Raw genomic sequence first — 11,547 nt, 5'->3', positions numbered from 1 at the left:
CAATGAAAATCCAATTCTCCTTTAAACACTACCTTCTCTCAGACCCACTGGGATGGACCCTTCCCACTGGAAAATTTGACCATATTGTCCCTGGTGGAAAACTATCCTCCAATTTTTGTCCCCACTGAAAATAATCAAATAAACAAATCCTCACTAAAATATTATGCTATTTTTCCCATCCCACTGAATTTTCTGACTTGAAAACAAAAGAATTCAAATCCCTGGCCATAAAGAAGATATGAATATCAATCTCCATCGAGTTATAGTCTTTGATTTTTATCCCCACTGGCTGGAAAAATCCTACCGGGTCTGTGAGAAGAGGGTATATTTAAGATTCAATTAGAAAGTGTCAACTGTAATGCCAAACGATAGTGACAAGCGACCATTGAGAACAAGAATTTACTTCTTAAAAAACGACAACAAAATATTCCCACGCAGGTTAAAAATCAGAAAATCAAAATCTACCTAGTGGCCACTTTCTAAGCCACATCGGTTTTTCTGCTATGCAGTGTGTTCAATAAAAAATATTCCTTGTTGGCATCAATCTTTCCATTTATTCAAATGCAAATCGCATGTTTTCTTCTATAATGTTTAGAATTATGTAGTTGATTGCTATAATAACCAGTCCTTGCCTTGCAACTTTCGAATGTGGAAGGTAAAAAAGGGACCAAATCTTTTTCAGGACCTAACCACTTAACTTTCTTTTTGAAAGTTGAATTCATATAAAGGGAATTTTGCGAAATGGTTTTGTTTCTAGTCTGTAAGGCGCGAATATTAATTATATATTGGGCCAGCATCGGGCCTTTCATTCTTTCATAAAAATGTCGCTGTCCCTGGTTCGTTTTTGAAGATTTCAAGTTCATTTTGGAAGAAACAGTGCCTTGTAACAGCACATATAATCAGTAATCAATTGCGATTAAATATGCGATTAAAAAATGTCCGAAATGTCGTGCGGTAAGTCAGCAGTTTTCTGCTGTATCATTCTCTTAAGTATCTTCAGCAAAATAAGGAAATATAACAATTAATTCTGTCTACCAGACGAAATTCATTGGTTAAACCATGACTTGACATAAAAATCGCAATTAACAGATCACGAAATTATCTTACGATATTGAATATATGTTGCCATTTTTTTAAAATGATTCCGGCGTATTTCATCTGAATTATGTTTAAGTTATGTAAGTTTGAGAGATTTTACCTAAAGAAGATAAAAATTCACTTTCAAATTTTGCATTAAGAATTCCTATGAGATGAGAGTAATAGGGGAAATGATTTGAAAATGCGAGTTTTGCTAAAATCTTGACTAAACGTGTATAAATAGTGTTAAATAACAGACCCGGTAGGATTTTTTCAGTCAGTGGAGGTAAAAATCACGGACCAAAACTCGATGAGGATTAAAATTCTCTCATTTTTTATGGCTGGGGATTTCAATTGCATTGTTTGCGAGTCAAAAATAATTCAGTGGGGATGAAAAAATAGCACAATATTTTACAGTGGGAATTTTCCTATTTGATTATTTTCAGCGTTGACAAAACTTAGAGTAGTGCTACCATTAGGGCACTTTAGAAAAAATACCCGATCATAGATTTTGGTTGGCCGGGATGGAGAAACTGCCTCTAAGGTTCAGATAAAGCTTAGCGGGAGCAGATACCAGAAATACATACCTCATTTTTGTTAATCGTTAACAAATTTTATCAATTTTATCAAGTGGAAGCTTTTTTGACGACCGAAAACAATAATTTCCCTGAGCAAAGAGAATTTGCATTGCAAGAGTAAATAGCGAGTTTATGTATTCGAGATCAATCGAGGGAGACGGTATAAACCAAAGTTGACATGCCCCAAAATTCACCGTCCGCATTGCTAGACAACGGTAAAAACACCAAAATACCGTAGTCTCTTTAGGTGAGCAAAGGTGCTAAAGAGCCGCACATCAATCATCGACTTTGTTTTGTGTCGAATTCACTTACCGACGTTCTCGATATCCTCCGATACATAAATTCGCTAATATGGAAGAAAGGGATCTGATTGGTCCCCATCATCCCCTGGAACTCCGATAGCTAAAAATAATCCTGTTTGTAGTTAACAATTGTGAGCTTATATTTCCAAATATTACAAACTAAGAACCATGTAATATAGACATTGGATAAACAGCGCACAAAACAGGCGGAGGGTTGAAATATTGTATTTCAATTGTTTCTGAAAACAATCGAAGCTCTAGTTATGTCCACAAAGGACAACTGTCATGGCGGTTTGAAGGTCTCTGATTTAGAAAAATCATTAATAATGCCATTTTTAAAAAGTTTGCTATTTGTTTGTACTTGTGTTCACGTCAAAATTTGCCTTGGTATAAAGATCTTGGTGGATCGATGATTTATTCAAGGCTGAATTATGAAAAAATATTGTCATTACCCTGGACATTGATAAAATGAAAATCTAGTTCGTTGTTTATCTAGTGTTTATAATAATTTAATGCTAGAACACGAAAAAATAATACGTATTAAAAAACTACAAAATCGACGGAAAAATTAATTGCGGCCTTCCAAACGTACAAGCCATTCTACGACCTTATGGACGCCCGATGGACATTGTTCTAACGTCTTCTGCCAACGGTTTCCTCAACAGGAATTGTAAATGAATTTGATATCACCAGGTGAATACATGCTGAACATTTCAGAGAGAACGCCTTCCATTGGTAAATGATATTGTTGTTTCATTCTACATAACTCTTGTGCATTCATCGCGTCCATTCGTTTATCTAAAATGCATGAGAACAATTAAATATATTAGGCTTAAGTTAGGCGCAGTAGTTTAGTGGTTATTAGTCTCGACCTCCGTGCAGGAGGTCGGGATTCTATTTCTACTCGGTGCTGTGATTTACTTGGCAAGTGAATGAACATTCGCCTGGGTCAACCCATACCATGTGAGGGGAATTGGGTACCATGCTATATACGAGAGTGTAGGGAGATACGTCTGACTCTGAGGTGTGGTTGCTAATACTTGTCATGTTCGACCATGCGAGGATGTATTGTCCTCCCAAGTCGTTCGAGTATAGTAACTATGCACCATCAGCTCTGTGTATCGCGAGCACGAGTTGGTAGAGTCAGGTAGGTGCAGTGATGATTTCCCTATCCTAGGGTATGATTGCTGTCCTGGATAGAGCCTGTTCCGTTCATCGGTCATCCATTCATCTCTCGCTCTCATCTCTCTATTAAGCTTAAGAGAATAATTTTAGGCGGGAAAAAAAAATCAGATTTGTTAGTTTATGACTGCATTGCATTGACCATTTCATGAAAAATGAAGACATTATAATAATCTGAGTTCGAAGTCACTAGCCGGAGTTTCCTTCCATATCTTTTACTGCCGATTATAAAATAGAATTAAGTAGAGACAAGTAATACTCCTTCCACTCTCCATCGATTTTTATAGTATGGTGTTTTTACGTGTGTTTCGGTTAAAAAGATTCGGTCTCTTGTTTTGTTTTGAGAAAACATCATAGAAGGTGATTGGATGGTTCCCCCGACAGATCTCTTCAGAGGGACCTACTCCGACCGGATGATTTCTCGGTCGAGAAAACTTTAACATGTAGTATGTAGTATTACGACCAGTTGTCAAATCGGCGACAAATCTGTTAGAAAAAAGTCCAAAGCCCAGCCGAGGAATTATCTATTGCTAGGAAAAATATCGAACGGGGAAAAGTCTGTCGGGAAATTTCTGTTCTGGGAGAAGGCCGATAATATATTAGATTAAATATTAAAATTCCATTGTTTTCAAGTCAGAAAAGTTGGTGAGGGTGGGAAAAATATTTTGCAATGGGGAAGGATTGGTTTATTTGATGTTTAATTTGATGATGTTTAATTTCAGTGGTACAAATATTGCAGTATAATATTCCATAGGGACGATATTTTGGCCGATGATTTTTCCAGTATGAAAGAGTCCCAGTGGGTCTGTAAGAAGGTGGTGTAAAGTCGAGCAAAAGGGGAAATATAAATATGAAAAAATATTAAAAAACTTACATTCCATGTTTCCTTGATAGTCCCTCATCACTCGTGCACCAACCACCGTGATCATCCAAAGACATATCATTGCTGCTAAAGTCAATAATCTTGGAAGAGACATTTTGTAGAATGAAAATTCGTAAGTTTTTGTTTAACTTCTAATTTGTATAATATATAGAGAAGGGTTTAGACAAGATGGATCGGAGACGTATTGTGTAAGTTTGGGCCTCAAATATTGGTTAGCTTATTATAAGTATAAATTTTGAGGTATGCTGTAGAGGGTGTATATCTTCTCCTATCATCGTAGAGTGCTCAATAAGTAAATAGAGCCTGAAACTCTGAGTTTGAAACAAAGATATTGTGTCAACTCTTTATTATAAATTTTGAGGTAAAATTGTCCCAACCGAAGGTCCTCCAAAACTAAGAGAATGGTTGCAAGCTAATAAACAGACAAAATTAGCGTAAAATATAAAATCAAATAAAATTTTCAAGTAAAATTGTGAAACAGCTCAGCTTTCTACTGAAAGCAGATACCAACCCTAAACAGCTGACTGCCTGACCATTGAATTATTTTCTTTTGATTACAGATTTTTGTTTAACTCGCCTTTAAACTGGTTGCTTAATAACCGAAAAACTTACTCAAACATTCAAAATACATACAACAAAACCTTCATTTGTCCTCACCGAACATCATTTAAAAAAATATAGTTAACCAGTCTGCGGACATGCCGGACTGCGGCCCGGTTAAAACCTTGCACAACCCCATTCAACAAAACATAGTTAACCCGTCACCGGACATGCCGGACTACGGCCCGGTTAAAACCTTGCACAACCCCATTCAACAAAACATAGTTAACCCGTCACTGGACATGCCGGACTACGGCCCGGTTAAAACCTTGCTCAACCCCATTCAACAAAACATAGTTAACCTGTCTGCGGGCAGGCCGGACTGCGGCCCGGTTAAAACCTTGCTCAACCCCATTCAACAAAACATAGTTAACCAGTCTGCGGACTGGCCGGACTGCGGCCCGGTTAAAACCTTGCTCAACCCCATTCAACAAAACATAGTTAACCAGTCTGCGCATAGGCCGGACTGCGGCCCGGTTAAAACCTTGCTCAACCCCATTCAACAAAACATAGTTAACCTGTCTGCGGGCAGGCCGGACTGCGGCCCGGTTAAAACCTTGCTCAACCCCATTCAACAAAACATAGTTAACCAGTCTGCGGACTGGCCGGACTGCGGCCCGGTTAAAACCTTGCTCAACCCCATTCAACAAAACATAGTTAACCAGTCTGCGCATAGGCCGGACTGCGGCCCGGTTAAAACCTTGCTCAACCCCATTCAACAAAACATAGTTAACCTGTCTGCGGGCAGGCCGGACTGCGGCCCGGTTAAAACCTTGCTCAACCCCATTCAACAAAACATAGTTAACCAGTCTGCGGACTGGCCGGAATGCGGCCCGGTTAAAACCTTGCTCAACCCCATTCAACAAAACATAGTTAACCTGTCTGCGGGCAGGCCGGACTGCGGCCCGTTAAAACCTTGCTCAACCCCATTCAACAAAACATAGTTAACCAGTCTGCGGACTGGCCGGAATGCGGCCCGGTTAAAACCTTGCTCAACCCCATTCAACAAAACATAGTTAACCAGTCTGCGGACTGGCCGGACTGCGGCCCGGTTAAAACCTTGCTCAACCCCATTCAACAAAACATAGTTAACCAGTCTGCGCATAGGCCGGACTGCGGCCCGGTTAAAACCTTGCACAACCCCATTCAACAAAACATAGTTAACCTGTCACCGCTGAGTTGGTTATTAGCTAAACTACAGTTAAACTACAATTTAACAGGTTAAATAGACAATTAGTACCGATTCTTCTCAGTTAAAGATTCTTTCTGGCAAAGGTATTCCTTGGTTACCTCCGAGATTACTTGCTTGTCAAAGTTTTTTGAATATATTTTTCAGCTGCAGAAGGTTTTGTTATTTATAGTTTTTTTCTTATTTTTTATTTTGATTCGAAAACAAGCAGCATGTGTCCTTTGATCATTTTTATATATATATTTGACCAAAATGACCCAAAAATGTTTTAGGCATATGTCATTTTTAGTCATTGTTTAAATTTTGTTTGGAAAATATTATTCTTGTAATTCAAAATAGTTTTTTACAAAAAAATTATTTTAAAAGCATATGTTTTGCACCCTTTTATGGATCAGTTTTTAAATTTTTTTGTTCAACGAATTTGTTTCTTCAAATTTTCCTCATTGTCATTGGTGAGACTTTTATATGAGATTTCTTTGAAAAAAAAAGGGTGTTGATGAAAATATGTAAACGGGCCCCTCCCATTCTGCTTTCCTTTAAGCCGGTAAAATTTTGCTTTTTGTATCTTCAAAAACCAATACATTCAAAAACATTTCTACCTGAAAAATGGGTTTAGTCTTTTAATTTTGACTGTTTCATTTAAAAGATTGTTTTGTATAATTTTTTTTAAAATGTAGACAAAACAGTATGTCTCATGCAAACTAGATTTGGTCGTTATCACTTCAACCATGGTGTTCTAAATCTAAGCAGACGTGAATTGACGTCAGAATCCGAGGTACCTATTTTTGAAGTCGCTGCATTGTTGCATAAAGGGAAGAGAGGGAAAAAGTATTAGCACCTCACAAAAAACCGGGATTTTTCTCTCGTTTCTTGGTGAGTTCTTCTTTAGTGATTTTTTAAAAAACAAGTTTTATGACGCAAACTCGATTTTTCCTTACTCTTTCCCGACAAAATAACGTCATAAAATGGAATTTTGGGAGTCCGAAAACCTGAGCTCTGAACATTCGAAAAAGTCGCAAAGTGGAAAAGACGTTAATTACATATAAAAACGCGGGTGACGTTTAATATAAGCTCGAAAAAGTAGAACTCTGCTTTCGTTTTTGAAGGGTGTGCAACAAACAGGAGCTAACAGCGAGGATAAATTACATTAAAGTAGATTAAGAAGGAAACACCTTGATCATTTGTTCCGCTAAATTCAATAAAATGAAAGCATTACAGCCGCTAAAAGTCTCAATCATGTACAGAGAATGGCAACTCACGAGTAACATATTCAATAGATTTAGAACGCCATGTTTTTGACTCTCCTCCATTCTCACCGTATTCGTATAACTTGTCCCTTTCAACCCACAAAGCTTTTTTTCTGGAGCGAAGTTTCGCGTTTTTCCTTCTGAAACCATTGATAGATTTCTACCTTGAAAGCACTCAAGTTTACCATCTAGACGATCCTAACGTCTAAAGGAAGTCATCAAAAAGGAAATAATTTAGAAGGCGGATTAATTTGAAAAATGGAGGTTAGCCCAGTGGAAGTAAACAGTTACGTTACAGAGGTGTTTACTGTGTCGTTTGTCGTTTTCCCTTAATGGCCCATTACGACTGTAAACCCGTCGTGTACATATTTACTCGTGTTTACTAGAGAGTTTCCGCAACTGCAACGGCAACGTGAGCACCTTTGAGCTGTCAAAACTCTAAGAAACCCCAATTAGCCGTTTTCTCTTCTCATGCCCGACGGCAAATCACTCAGTTTGGCGTTGTCAGACAACGTGAAAAACTTAAAAAACTTAAAAATGAGTCCCTTTTTGGCCATTTTGAGCAACTGATGAGCGACTGATGAGCGACTGATGAGCAACTGATGACGTCATTATGACACAACGACGTCATCGAAAATGACATAAATTTTCCCCAAAGTGTAATTGGATGTTATGGACACACTACAGAGAATGAAAAAGGGAGCATCTGATATATAAAAAAATTGAATTAAAATGAGTAAAAAGTAAGAAAAACTTTTTGGCCATTTTGAGCAACTGATGACGTCATTACGACACAATGACGTCATCAAATAATGACATGAATTTTTCCCCAAAGTGTAATTGGATGTTATGGACACACTGTCCAAATTTCATCGCTAAATCATAGTTTCTACCCCCCCTACATTTAGGGGGGGGTTGTCTTGGGTTTTGATTAACCAAAAGCAAGGGGGGGGGGTGTTAAAAGTATGACTTTCCTAAGGGGGTTGCCAGTTAAGGGGGGGGGGTCTTCTTACCTAAGGGGGGTCTTCTTAGATAAGGGGGGATTTTCCTTGAATTGTGACTCTTGTACAATCGTTTCATTTATACTGATTTTCTAAGGGGGTGTGAAATTTTAGATGAATTTCCTAAGGGGGGTTAGCACTTAAGGGGGGGGGGTCCTCTATTCTAAGGGGGGTCTTGAACCCTCTAGAAACTATGTAAATATTGAGTAGATCAAACGCTATAGAAACTTCAGGGGCATCTGACCAGGTCAAGGAACCGAATTATTTGGTTAGATTTTCGATTTCCATTGTCTCTAAGGGTTGTACTTATCACCTGTAAAATTTCGGCCATGAGGCCCATGACCTAAATTTAAGCCCTTTTTTGACCTCTTTTTGGGGCTCGTGGAGATCAAAGAGACTGCTAGTGTTCGATCTGACAAAACTTTTTTGACAGTTTTCGATACGGTGAACACGTTGAGGATGGTTAAAATTCTGAGGCTTATGACCGACAGCTCTCGAACTATTAGCTTTTTTTCTTGTGATGTGTAAGTTTCAAGTATTGAATTTTTGAAATCCTGATTTTCAATTTGTTCAGTTTGTGATCATTACAATACTTTTAGTTTGCATTGAAAAAGAAAAGTTCGAGATCTTTTCCAAGATTAACCATTTTTCGTTACTTTCAAAAAATGATAGACGTTGTCGTTGTGAAAAATAATTGCAGAATCAAAAATCAGCAACAACGGGATAGCTGGTTTTTTTTAACACCTATATGCGATTTCACACGTTTTCACGTTGCCGTTGGAGTTGCTGCTGTGACTGCGGAAACTGTCTGCTATCCCCCAGAAGAAGCAGAAATCCTCCAAATAGGTTAGAATTTGTTCAAGTTTGCATAACTTTGTTAGTGCTGCAAAAGCTTTGATGGACATGGCTCTTAAGCAAGGCGGCAAGATTGCCAGACTGGAGATGTATTGAAAAGGACGTCATGATTTGAGAGCTTTCAAATCAAATGCCAAGAAATTTGTAGATTGTATTGTTTTTGATTGAAGGCGAGAAATTTTCGCGGGTACAAATTTTCGCGAATGTCGCAAATTTTAGTCGATTTCGCAAAATTAAATACCCGCGAAATGTTTCTAGGAGTCACATTCGCGAAAATTTATACCCGCGAAAAAAAGATAAAAAATAACTAGCCGGTACCCGGCGTCGCACGCCGGTTTAACTGTTTGCTGAACGCATTTAAAGTCCTTTGGATGTTGGGAAGGTGGCGTAAACACAATGAAATCAAAATTAAAGAGAAGAATTCTCTCAAAGTTTGACTCTATCCCTCCCGGGTGACGTATCTTTTAACCATATTTTGAAAAAGATTTTTGTGGCAAAAATGATCAGAAAACAGAAAAAGGGCGTCATTCCCAAATTACACCATACCGGCGACCAGCGACGTCCGAGACGGCTTTGCAATTAGATTTTTTCCTCGCTTCGCTCGCGTTATATTTGCCGTAGTTCTTGATGTTTAGGAAAACTTTGATGTCAAGATAAGCGGAGTGAAATAATAGATATGACACGAGATTCGTCGAAAAAAGGCAGCCCAAGGGGGGGGGGGGGTATGGGTATGTGCCGGCCTTAAGGGTGCCTTTTTTGAAACATGGCAGTTTGAAAAATCGGAAAACTTCAGTCCCATTAAGAATCGGAAAAATAGGAAAATTTCAACTTTTTGCCCCCAGAAAGATAGAAATTTGGTCAAATTAGTTCCAAAAAGTGAATTAAAATTCACACAATTTTTTCCCTTGTTTCTTCTCCTCTTTATTCTGCTAAGGGTCCGAGGGACAGGGCCGAAATACAGCTCGCAACCATAGGCCCCCCCGGAAGGCAGCTAGGACACGCAGACAAAAAAGCGTGATTAGCGCAATTTTATGTTGCTTTTTATAAAATAACTTCGTCATAACTTCGATATCTTTTCAAATTCAACAATGACTTAGATTTACAGCAAAATAATTATCGACATAGATGTTTAAAGGTACCTTTTACGAAGAAAGAACTCTAGTTTTTACCGCCTTTTGAATGTATTTTTAATGTTGCTGTTGTTCTAGTAACAAACTTGTCTTGTGATTCTTATGTTTTATTTTATATTTGTTCTTTTCTTTAACAGATTCTGTTTAAAAGATTTTTTTGTTTTGAAAAGAATTCGAATGTCTCAAATCAAATAAGGTCGTTAATTACATTCGAAAACATAAAACAAAAGAAAAGAAAGAAAAAAAAGTCTAATCTATCAATCAAAACAAAGTCTTTATAAAACGGCGCGAATCTGATTTAACACATTTGTGGAGCAAGAAGCAAAAGTCATCTTTTAAAAGAACAAAACATTGCTTGCGAAAACGAAAGTGACACACAAAAAACAAACCAACAAAAAACAAACACACATACAGACTACGGCTATTAATATATAGACTAGCCGGTAACCGGCGTCGCACGCCGGTTTAGCTGTTTGCTGAACGCATTTAAAGTCCTTTGAGATGTTGGGAAGGTGGCTTAAACACGATAAAATCAAAATTTAAGGGAAGAATTCTCTTCAAAGTTTTACTCTATCCCTCCCGGGTGACGTATCTTTTAACCATATTTTGCTAAAGATTTTTGTGCCAAAAATGATCAGAAAACAGAAAGGGCATCATTCCCAAATTACACCATACCGGCGACCAGCGACGTCCGAGACGGCTCTGCAATTAGATTTTTTTTCTCGCTTCGCTCGCGTTATATTTGCCGTAGTTCTTGATGTTTAGGAAAACTTTGATGTCAAGATAAGCGGAGTGAAATAATAGACATAACACGCGATTCGTCGAAAAAAGGCAGCCCGAGGGGGGGGGGTACTTAGGCAAGAGAAGGGTATGGGTATGGGTATGTGCCGGCCTTAAGTGTGCCTTTTTGAAACATGGCAGTTTGAAAAATCAGAAAATCAAACTTCAGTCCCACTAAGAATCGGAAAAATAGGAAAATTTCAACTTTTTGCCCCCAGAAAGATAGAAATTTGGTCAAATTAGTTCCAAAAAGTGAATTAAAATTCACACAATTTCCCTTGTTTCTTCTCCTCTTTATTCTGCTAAGGGTCCGAGGGGCAGGGCCGAAAGTCAGCTCGCAACCATAGTCCCCCGGAAGGCAGCTAGGACACGCAGACAAAAAAGCGTGAAAGCGCAAACTTGTCTTGTGATTCTTATGTTTTATTTTATATTTGTTCTTTTCTTTAACAGATTCTGTTTAAAAGATTTTCTTTTGTTTTGAAAAGAATTCGAATGTCTCAAATCAAATAAGGTCGTTAATTACATTCGAAAACATAAAACAAAAGAAAAAAAAGAAAAAAAAGAAAAAGTCTAATCTATCAATCAAAACAAAGTCTTTATAAAACGGCGCGAATCTGATTTAACACATTTGTGGAGCAAGAAGCAAAAGTCATCTTTTAAAAGAACAAAACATTGCTTGCAAAAACGAAAGTGACACACAAAAAACAAACCAACAAAAAACAA

Source organism: Clytia hemisphaerica, unplaced genomic scaffold, assembly GCF_902728285.1.
Source record: "Clytia hemisphaerica strain Z4C2 unplaced genomic scaffold, Clytia hemisphaerica genome assembly, whole genome shotgun sequence".
Classification (NCBI taxonomy): domain Eukaryota; kingdom Metazoa; phylum Cnidaria; class Hydrozoa; order Leptothecata; family Clytiidae; genus Clytia; species Clytia hemisphaerica.
Note: the sequence above shows the minus strand (reverse complement) of the source record.